Genomic DNA, 11,732 nt, shown 5'->3' with positions numbered 1-11,732 from the left:
TAGACAAAGGTGCCCAAAAAGTACATTGGAGAAAAGATAATCTCCTCAACAAATGGTGCTGGGAAAACTGGAAATCCACATGCAACAAAATTAAATTAAACATCTATCTCTCACCATGCACAAAACTTATCTCAAAGTGGATCAAAGACCTAGGAATTAAACCAGAGACACTGCACCTATTAGAAGAAAAAGTAGCCCCAAATCTCCATCATGTTGGATTAGGCCCCAACTTCCTTAATGAGACTTCTATACTGCAAGAATTAAAATCAAGAATCACTAAATGGGATGGATTCAAACTCAAAAGCTTCTTCTCAGCAAAAGAAACAATTAGTGAGGTGAATAGAGAGCCCACAATTTGGGAACAAATTTTACCACATGCACATCAGTTAGAGCATTAATCTCTAGGATATATAAAGAACTCAAATATCTTAACAACAAAAACACAAATAATCCAATCAATAAGTGGGTCAAAGAATTCAGCAGACACTTCTCAGAATTTGATATACAATCAACCAACAAATATATGAAAAAATGTTCAACATCTGTAGAAATTAGAGCAATGCAAATCAAAACTACTATAAGATTTCACCTCACTCCATTAAGAATACAAACAACAATAGTGTTGGCAAGGATGTGGAGAAAAAATGTACGTTGCTATTGGGACTGCAAATTGGTGTAGCCAACATGGAAAGCAGTATGAAGAATCCCTAGAAAACTGGGAATGCAGCCGTCATTTGCCCCAGCTATCCTACTCTTAAGTCTATACCCAAAGGACTTAAAAACAGCATACTACGGGGACACAACCACATCAATGTTTATAGCAGCATAATTCACAATAACTAAACTATGGAACCAACCTAGTTACCCTTCAATAGATGAATGGATAAAGAAAATCTGATATATATACATATAATATTACCACATACATATGGTAATATTATTCAGCAATAAAAGAGAATAAAATCATGGCATTTGCATGCAAATAGATGGAGTTAGAGAAGATAATGCTAAGTGAAGTTAGCCAATCCCCCCAAAACAAATGCTGAATGTTTTCTCTGATTCAACTATGCTGATTCATAATATAGTTGAGGGGAACATGGGAGAATTAGAAGAACTCTAGATAGGGCAAAAGGGAGAGAGCATGGGGTAGGAAAGATGATGAATGATGAAATGAGATGGACATAGTTACCCTAACCACATGTATGAAGACACAAATAGTGTGACTCTACTTTGTGTACAACTAGAGGTATGAAAATTTGTTCGCTATATGTTGAATATGAATTGTAATGCATTCTGTTGCCATATATAACAAATTAAAATAAAAAATATATAAAAAAGAAATGTTTACTGTTATCCAAAGAGCCTCTGGAAGATAAACAATTGAAGGAATAACTCAAAAGAAAAATAAAATCAGGGGCTGGGGATGTGGTTCAAGCTGTAGCGTGCTCGCCTGGCATGCGCGGGGCGGTGGGTTCGATCCTCAGCACCACATAAAAATAAAATAAAGATGTTTTGTCCACCGAAAACTGAAAAATAAATATTAAAAATTCTCTGTCTCTCTCTCTTCTCTCTTTTTCTCTAAAAAAAGAAAAAGAAAAGTAAAATCAATCAATATATCTATTTGTCTATCCTAAACCTATCTCTAAACTCACTCATTCTCTCCCTCTTATATGTTCATCTGATTGAGAATCCTAGAAAAAAAAAGGGAGAAACAAATTTATCAATTAAATAATTAAAGAAAATTTGACAGTTTATAGTTTGAAAGGTGTCATCAAATGCCCAGTTCACAAGATGAACATAATCCCATAACATCTTTCAAAGTGTAAGAAAAACAATGTAACAAAGTATTGAATGTATGCAATGGAGTAGGACCAGATTACTTCATATTTATTAACATCAATACTCAATGCTAAAAGACAATGTAATAACAGTTTTAAAATACTGAACAAAAACTGTTTCTATCTACTATTTTACAATGAGTTATAATATCACTCAAATTGGAAGATAGAAAATCTATATTTTTAATATATGCCAAATCTCAAAAACATTTTCTCCCACTCTATCCAGAAAGATATGAAAGGGCATTAAAGACTACAAATTTAAACTTTTACATTTAGAAAATATTGGGACAAAAGTTAAAACAGAACCACTTGTTACACTCTGCATTCAGCCAGGAGCAGGGAGAATGAGCTGGTGAAATAGGCAAACCTGCTTTGTAAAGGCTCTGTCCTTGAAAAGAGCTATAACCTGTGCTCAATCATATTGATGAGATCTATCACATAACCAATGCATTCAAGATATCTTGGACATATAATCTCAGCTCCACCATCTTCTTCCAAGTAGTAACTCTGTGTGTAAGAGGAAAGCACACACAATCATGCACCACTTAACAACGGAAATATATTCTGAGAAATGCCTCATTAGTAAATCCCATCCTTGTGTAAACACCATAGAGGATGCCTCTACAAAAGTAGATGGTATGGCTTACTACACATCTAGACCATGTGATTTTAATATAAATTGTATGTAGCCTTTTGCTTCTATGCAATATAACATGAGATTAAATAAAAAACAAAAATGACTATGCAATCAAGAGATGGATTAAGTATGAGATGTATGGAGTGGTTGTTGGATCACCATGTCACACTGTTGTACAACAAACTTTGCCTTTCATAAAGAGTACACTCTAAAATGATGATAACAATGTAGTATAATAAATACATAAACTGGAACACATTTATTATTATTACCAAGTATTATGTATTATACATAATTATGTGAGCTATACTTCTTTACAATTGGCAACACAGTTGGTTCGTTTACACCGACATCACAAACATGTGAATTATGCCTTATGTTAAGATGATACAATAGCTAAGAGAATAGAAAATTTTTAGTTCTATTACAGTCTTTAAGACCATTATCATATATGTGGTCCACCATTGACTAAAGAATCATTATGTGGTATGTGCATGTATTTGGTTAGGCTCCTAGCTATCTTCCATACAACAACAAATTGGAAATAATATACATATTTACTAATAGGAAATTATGTAAATAATATGTTAGTAAACAATATTTTATAACCATAAAAAAACAAATAAACTGATTGTAAACTCATATGACCCTACTGTAAGGCTAACTTCACTGAAAAAGTAGTAAGCTAGAAAAGCATGGTTTATAAAATGCAATCATTTGTATAAAAAAGAAGAAAAACATATATGTAATTTATTTTATGTACTTAAAATATCTCTAGAATTATGAAGAAAAGACTCTATTCTGTGTGTATTATTATATTAATCCAGGTACTAAGTTAATTGTTTATGTTGATTTTCAAATTTTCTTTTTTAACACAAATACAATTAGGAGTATGACTTTTCCAGCATCTGTTTGGTCTATAAAAAGTAGTAGTGATTATTGGTACAAAAAAGGAATAATGTTCTGATAGACTAAAAAGTTGTGTGTGTGTGTGTGTGTGTGTGTGTGTGTACATGTATATGTAAAAACAGTTCCAATATTTTGGGCTTCAGCAAAATATTTAATCAAAGTGATGCTGATTAAAGAACATACTATATATTCAGTGGATCATTAAATGCATTAAAAATATTTCTTACTGCTTTTTAATATATTCCCAGGATGGTAGCTGTGTCCCATAACATATCCCTGATTCTTTATTTCCTTCCAAAAAGATCTATTTCTTGCAGCCCACATATGGCCTCTTGTTTCTCCTCTTTTCCATATGTATTAGTCAGAGTTCTCCTGAGAAAGAGTGTGTGTCTGTATATATATATATATATATATATATATAGATATAGATATAGATATAGATATAGATATAGATATAGATATATAGATAGATATAGATATAGATATGTATACATATCTCATATCATATATAAAGAAATTTATTATAAAGTATTGGCTCACATTATTATGGAGGCTGAGAAATTCCACCATCTGCAATTTGCAATATGTAGATCTAGGAAGAACACTGTTGAAGTTGCAATGCCTGTGAGACAAAAGGGCTGTAGTTGTAGATTCCAGTTCTTGTTTCAAGGTCTAGAACAATGTCTGCTAAGAGGAAGATAACTGCAATATTCATTCCAGTTTAAGCCCTTAGGCAGAGAGAGGGTGAACACAAACTTCTTTACTTCTATTCAAGCCCTCAGAGTACTTATTAAATGATGCTCACATACATTGGGGAGGATCATCTGCTTTATTCAGTCCACTTCCATTCAAATCGTAATCTCTTATGGAAGGACCCAGACAGACACACCACATCGTAATATTTTGTTAGTTATCTGATTACATCATGGTCCAATCTACCTGATACATAAAATTAACCATCTCCTTAAAGGACATACAATCCCCAAATAAAGACATTAACAAGGTAATAATTCCACCTAGCTCAATACAACTATTCTATATACAATAAAAAGTTACTAATCTCATTGCTAGAAAAAAAAGAGAAATTAGTTGGGTGATAGTCACTCTTTTAATGTATTCTATAACTTAAATATTATGAAATAAATTAGCAATACTTAGATACTACAATATAAAACCAAGACATCTTATATTACATGATAAGGAAGATGAGAAGTGAGGAAAAAAACATTCCAAATGTAACAAACTTAAGGAGAACTAATCCTAAGAATAATAGTTCTCATTTTCTTTAATTGGTTATGTGATCATAGTGGATATTCATAACTCTCTTCTTCCACTACCCATTCTGTATTTGCCTTCTGAAAGCATCTTAGCCAGTTTGGGTTCTTTGCCATTAGGGGTGACCTGAACCTTTATTCCTGATTGTCTGAGTTATTAGTAGTTCTTTCTAGATTTGATCATTATAGTTTTCCATTATCCCTAATCATCAAACATGGTAGTTCTAAAAGAGGCCCTAACTGATTTTGTGTTCTAGAAATATTTTTTCTTCTCTTCTTTATAGAGTAGTAGTTCAATTTTCCTTTGTTGTCAGGATCAGTCATTCTAAGCAGTAAAGTCCCTCCTTTTCCTATTGATTCAGAGGTATGAGAAGTTCAAAGTGGCCTGATTAAGTCTTCCAGTACAGTGAAATCATTTTTGTGTCTCCTGAGTTAAGCACTTCTTTCTTTGGAACTAAGACCTTTAGTCTTACAGATCATAAGTTTGTGGGAACAGGAAGGAAAAATTTTGCTAATTATTCACAACAGTCCTACTCAAATTTTGCAGCTTTTCCAAGCAGTGGGTAAATAGACTGTAACAACACAAAGAAATGGGGTATATTTTGCCTTGAAAATCCAAAGAGGGCCAGGCACAGTGGCATATACTGGTAATCCCAGTGACTCAGGAACCTGAGGCAGGAGGAGTACAATTTCAAGGCCAGGCTCAACTTAGTGAGACCCTGTCTACACAAACAAACAAAAACAAATACAAAGGGCTGGTAATTTGGCTGAGTGTTGGAGTACCACTGGGTTGAATATCCAGTACCATAAACACACACACACACACACACACACACACACACACACAGGAAAAACAGCCCACTAGACCTAACACTTTTTTTTTAATTGCAGGAAGAGCCAAAGCAACTATCTACCTTTTACTTTAGAAGGAATATCTTGAAATGTCCCCACATCCCACTGGATTCCTAGAAAATTCACTGTAAGCAGGCCTCCAAGTTTTAGTCAGATTTATTTTCCAATCTGCGATATATGTCTTACCAATATTTCTATAATAGATACTTGTGTGGGCTCTCTCTCCTCCAGCGAGGAGGTCCACAGAACAGGGTAGAGGAGAGTGTGGCTGCAGAGTCACTAATCAAGACTTCCAGAGACCAAACAGGAAGCAGGTCTGATTTTATTGTGCAGTTACCATGTATATATATATATTCAAGCAATAGCTAAACAGATTACAGGCAGTCACTAATGCAATTTCTACTAAATGTCCTTGCAGTGACCAATGGAGGAGTGGGCCATGGAGCAAGCGCAGGTACTGCCACACGTGGCCTCATCCCAGGGCTGTGCATACAGGGTAAGCAGTTTGCCACTCACACACCTAGCATGAGGAAGTGATTTGCCACTCACATGCCCTTAACGTATTCCATGTATGCAGCACTCCATGCACTGGTCCCCACAGATACTATTCTTTGGTCACTAGATTCAATAAATCAAAATTCATCAATATCATGGATCATTGTGATATTACATAGAAAATAAAGACAATCAAGATCCATGTGAATTCACTGTTACAAAGAGATGGAGGGTTGATATTCCCTGAAGTAAATGTTTTTTTTATGGACTTGCTAGTTGAGAGATAAACATTTCTGGTGTGCTTTATGGACAGGTGTGCAGAAAAAAAGCAAGGGTTAGATCAGAATAGCTATGAAACAGTGACCAGAGGATGGTTAATTTGCTCATGCATCTAGTAACATCAGCTACAATTATTATCATGACTTAGTTGAGCGTATAAAAAATTCCACTATTATTCTGCAAGATCTGTCTTCTACATGGCTCAAATAGGAGAACTGAATGAGGATATAGTGATAATTACTACCCCTTTATCTTAAGTCCTTGAAGGTGGCACTAGTCTCCGAAATATCTACAGGAATATTTTATTAACTTTAACTTATTATTTCCCTAGATAGAGGGAGTTCTAATGCCTTTTGTTTTACCTTTCCCACCATAATAGCCCTAATTCCACAGGCCAGGGAACAAATGTGGGAATTCTGCCACCTACTAAGTATGTATATTCAAGTTATGATTTCTAGGGAGATCATAGGATGAGATTGGAAACCTCCTTCTGAGATAGATCCAAGCTGGTCCCCCAAATCTCCCACACTGATTGGTGGACCACAGTGACTTTGGGTTTCTTGAATTAATATCAGTTCAGAGTTGGCATAGAACAGTCCCCCCTCCCTGCCAAATATGATTATTTCCTTTGCCCCAATGCACAATTCTCCTGGAAAGTTACTATAAGTATCTTTAGGGAAGGCTAGGAGAAATGTCATCAGCAAAATTTTCAGTAAAGTTACTAGGATCCTTTCTGAAGAGGAGGACCTGGTCTCATCTTCATTCAAGACATTATGCATCAGTAAATTGGTTCAAATCTGAAAACTGATGAAGAACCATGATGGTTTTATGATTTAGGTTAGACTTATGTTCACTTGAACTAGAACTTTTATGCTTATGCAGATCAGGTAAGGATTTATGAGAGTTCCTATCATGTCACATCTAGGAACATTATAATCAACTAGACAATACTTTGAGTCTGTGTGAGTCAAACTGTTCTGATTGCTAGTTTGACTTTGTTATTCATTATGGTAATTATACCCACCTTACTTTTGGCAGTTGAGTATGGTCACTTGGTCTCTGTTGTCCTAGGATAGTATTCCTCTAATTACAGTTACGTTCAGTAATTTATTGACAGCAGTTTTATTATAGGTCTAGTTTAAAGAGAGGAGTAATCAGAGAACTCTTTAAGGATGCTGGGGTTCCCATCACAACTTTCTTTCTCATTGTATTGGTTAAAGTTATTCATACTAAAATCTCTCAGTGTAGATGAATATGTCTTAAAGGATAACTCCACTGTAACATTTCAATCTCCCTTTGTTTTTCCCTTTGAATACTTTCCTGTATTTTAAACCAAGACAAGTCAATCATATCCACTTAATTATCTCTGGACCACATTTAAGTTCATGATTTAGCCCATGAAAGAAACAGTTAAAGCCTTTCTAACTCCCCAAGCTGCTGCAATAGCAAATGCAAAATTTTTGAATAATAAACCCATATCAATATATTAAACCTCATTCCACACTATGCTCCTTCCACACATTATCTTAATTTCTTAATATCCATTTCTATACATGTTGCTAGAATTTATTTGAGAATTTTTTTTTGTTAGTGTAATGGATCTCTTCATGAGTTATACTTTAGAGACTTGTTGGAATTTGACTATGGCTATAATATTAAAAGCAAAGAATGATGTTGAGACTGGGCCCTGGGTATTAGCATTACCTTGCATGGCAATTGCCTCAGGGAAGACCACAAAAGTTTTCCAATGCACAGAAGTGCAAGGGTTTTTTTTTTGTTTGTTTGTTTGTTTGTTTTTCCATGTGGATGGAGAGGCTACCAACTTTGTAAGTGAAGATGTCATCATCTATGAGTAGTAAGTTTAACTGCACTGGGGTTAGGGAGGAAGCTTCTTATGGGGATGGGAGATCCATTCTACTAGAGGTGGGAGAGTCACATCTAATGTGAGTAAATAAACCTCTTACAAAGGAAAAGAAGACTCATCAGAATTTGAGGACTCATTATGTCCAGCCGCATCACAATCTCCCCAAATTCCTCCACCCCAATTTATAAGATCTTATTTTTAATAGTAAATATCCTGGGAGGCTGGGATTTCAATTTCCATTGTTATTCATCCAGAAACAAGATAAGATTCTGCATATGATTTTTAGGAATTTAAGCCCTGCAGCTACAAGAGAGTCTACTTCAGAGAATAGATGGAAGCTTTCCATTACATATGCAGCTCTTAAGCTGGGAATTGAACCATAAGCTTCTTCTTTTATTTCATCTTTATGCTCAGGGATATTGGGAACAATCATCCAATGTCATAATAATTTTAATTTCTCAAAAATATGTGAAAGTACATAGAAACTCACCTACTTCCTTGCTTCTTATAATTAAGATTACTCAATGCAGGCATTTTACATATCTTTATAAACAGTTCTTGTTATAGAATATGGGTCCTCTCTTTATGAGTAGAAATATTATTAGTGTCTTTAAAAATAGAATACAAAGTTTTATCTCTGCTACTTCATAGGAGTCAGTAAGCTTTCAAATTAGACTAGTTTTGGTAAAAAAAAAAATATATATACACAAGATATTGTAAACTATTGTCCCAAAATTCACAGGTGTGGAGAAAGGACTGAAAGATTCACCTCAAAACACACACTCTGGAACCATTCCCAGAATTCACTTATACAAATGTCCCACTTGTTTGTCCTATGGTATAGGAATACAGACTGATCAATGCTGATGAAATCTGCAACAAATGGGCAACTGCTAAAGAGCCAGAAAGATATTTCCATAGGAACATCCCATACTCTGACACTTGAGGACTTTGCTTTAGCTTCCACGACAGGAAAAAAAATAAACAAATAAACAACAAAAATAAAAACAAAGACACCCAAGGCCACCATGTCTTCTACCTCCAATACTTGCTACTGGCCACTTCCAAGCCATCTTCTACCATTTGGAATTGATTTTTCTATTTTTCTACCTTTGTAAAAATGTTTTACTTATTTCATGTTGAGAGTTACAAGTGGGAGAGAGGCATCCTGACTTCTATCAGTACAGTGTCCATCCCAAACTGGTCATGGCACTGCTGCACAGTAGCCAGGACACTCAGGAGTTGCTGGTCCACAGCATCCAGGTGAGATTCAGAGATCACATAAGAGATGGGATCATAGGCCATGGCTGATTTTAATTCAGACTTTAACACTCCAATCATTAGGTAGTTCAGTCTGTTCCAAGTAGAAAACCTAATGATGCAACTCTGATAGAAAGAGGCAAGGATGCTTCTCTCAACCAATGAAGGGTGCCCAAAGCTTTCAGCTTTATAAAGAATGATGAACACACTATCATCTCCATCATCTTGAAAGTTCTCATAGTGATGGCACTCAGCCTTGTCAATCAGGTAAACGAATACGGAGGTGTCAATGTGTGGGCCTGAGTCATATGAGGATGTTTTCTTCACAGGAGTCACAGTAGCTCTCAGCATACTTCCATCTGGCCAATTTGCCTTCTGGATAAGTCCTGCCCCAGGGGTCTCAGTGTTTCTCCAGAGGCCACACCTCTGGATGCCAAAGTGTGATAGTTCCCTCCCTGAGTCTTCATCCACACAAGCTGGATCTATTTCTTGGCAGTAATAGCACTTCCCATAGAAACAAGTATTATTTCCTACAGCTAGGAAGGTCCTCAACAGCTGCTCCAAAGCAACAGGCTTGATCTCTGTCCACAAATTAACAAACCTGCCAACAACTAAGGGAAAACCCAGAATCAATGGAAACCCCAAATCTTGTCCAAATGAAAGGCCTTTACCTCTGCTTTGTGTCTTCCAAACCAGCATATGGCTTCCCTTTCATCACATAGTGTCAGCTCTTCCACTTAGGTTTGAAGACCATTTTTTGTCCTTCTTCAAGTACCAGTAAGGCTTTCAGCTTTGTCCCTTTATAACCCACATGGCTTTAATGGTTTTTTAGGTGGCCATGGTGTGCATGATTGTTCCCAGCTCCAGTGTCTCTTCAGGGTACACTTCTAGAGGCACCACCCACTGGGCTGCAATCTCCCATGGAGTTTGCAAGGTGTGGTCCAGCTTGGGTGACAACTCTACATGCAAGCCAGTCATCATTCCGTGAAAAGGCCTCTGGTCCTCCTGGTTGTCAGCTCATGTATCTAAATTGTCAAACAGGAAAACTTTCGTGAAGATAAGGATGACAATGAATATTGCTAACAGCACAACTCACTGTTTAAGCTTCATGGTGACATCTTTTCTTCCTCCCATAATCTGCTCTCTAGTTATTAAGGAGAGCAGGTGGTGAGGCTCTGCAAGGAGATTCCATGATTACACTCATCCATTTCTTCACTGGAGTTCTCCACAATTCCTTTCTGGTATGAGGCTCAGTCCCTGGCTACTTGCACAGTGTGACAAAGGCCCAGCCTCTCCTGCCACCTCCAGGTAGGGGCAGCCCCACGCTGCTATCACCACCCCATGCTGCTGCTGAGGTTCAGGCTCATCCCTGGCTTGTCCATTCCAGGGCCACCTCTCCTTACCCTAGCCACAGGTCCCACACCACTCCCTGCCTCCCAGTTATTATTGTCTTAATATTTAATCATATTAGAGAGTGAATTCCCGAGACCCAAAAACAAATCAGAAAACTCATCTTAAAATTCTATTCCTCTAGAACCTCCCTTTTATGTCAAAATATGTATTAGTCATGGTTCTCCAGAAGGGAGTGGGATACTGGTAGGACACATATGCATGCATGCACACACACCACACTTACAGACATTGGCTCATGTGAACATGTAGGATGGGAAGTTCTAAAACCTATAGTCCACACACTTCTAGAGATGAAGAAAAGCCAGCATTGTCATTTTGTCTTGAAAACCATTGGGCAAATGATATTAATCCCAGACTGAGGGAAGAAGATGAGATGAAATGTCTACTTCATGAAGTGAGAAGAAAAGAAGCAAATTCCTCCTTCAACTTTTTGTTCTATCAAGGTCCTTCATAGATTCGTTGCTACCCAACCACCTTTGAGCATTTCATCCACTTACTGAGTCTATTGGCTCAAATGCTAATCTCATCTGGAAACACCCTCACAGACATCCAGCAGCAAGGCTTAATCTGGGCACCCATGGCTCAACAACGCCCAAGCATGCAAATAACCATCACACTCAGGAAGCAAAGATGGTGCAGATAGAATATTCATTCAAGGTAAAATAAGTGAAAAAAACACTGAGTTGAGAGAACCAGAATGTGATAACTAGCCCTTTACTTTAGTAGAATTTATTTTTGTTTTTGTTTGGTATATTGCATTAAACTTGATGAGCCCTTGTCCATGTTCCATTTTTTTGTACATTTGGATGAAACATTTGTATTTTTTTATGTTAGCTGTTTTTGAGTGAATTTTTATGGCTTATAACTTCTTGAATACTTGGAGAAATATAATGGAAAAAAATCTAGAT

The 11,732-nt window shown here is 36.4% G+C and overlaps 1 pseudogene; it reads right to left on the bottom strand.

Annotated features, from left to right (window-relative positions):
- Positions 1 to 9,297: 9,297 nt before the first annotated feature.
- Positions 9,298 to 10,521, bottom strand: LOC143389971 (glycosaminoglycan xylosylkinase pseudogene; annotated as a pseudogene).
- Between the last annotated feature and the right edge of the window lie 1,211 nt (positions 10,522 to 11,732).

The sequence above is a fragment of the Callospermophilus lateralis genome, unplaced genomic scaffold (assembly GCF_048772815.1).
Source record: "Callospermophilus lateralis isolate mCalLat2 unplaced genomic scaffold, mCalLat2.hap1 Scaffold_129, whole genome shotgun sequence".
NCBI classification, from domain to species: domain Eukaryota; kingdom Metazoa; phylum Chordata; class Mammalia; order Rodentia; family Sciuridae; genus Callospermophilus; species Callospermophilus lateralis.
The sequence above is the reverse complement of the archived record's forward strand: the minus strand, read 5'-3'. Positions and strand labels throughout refer to the sequence as shown.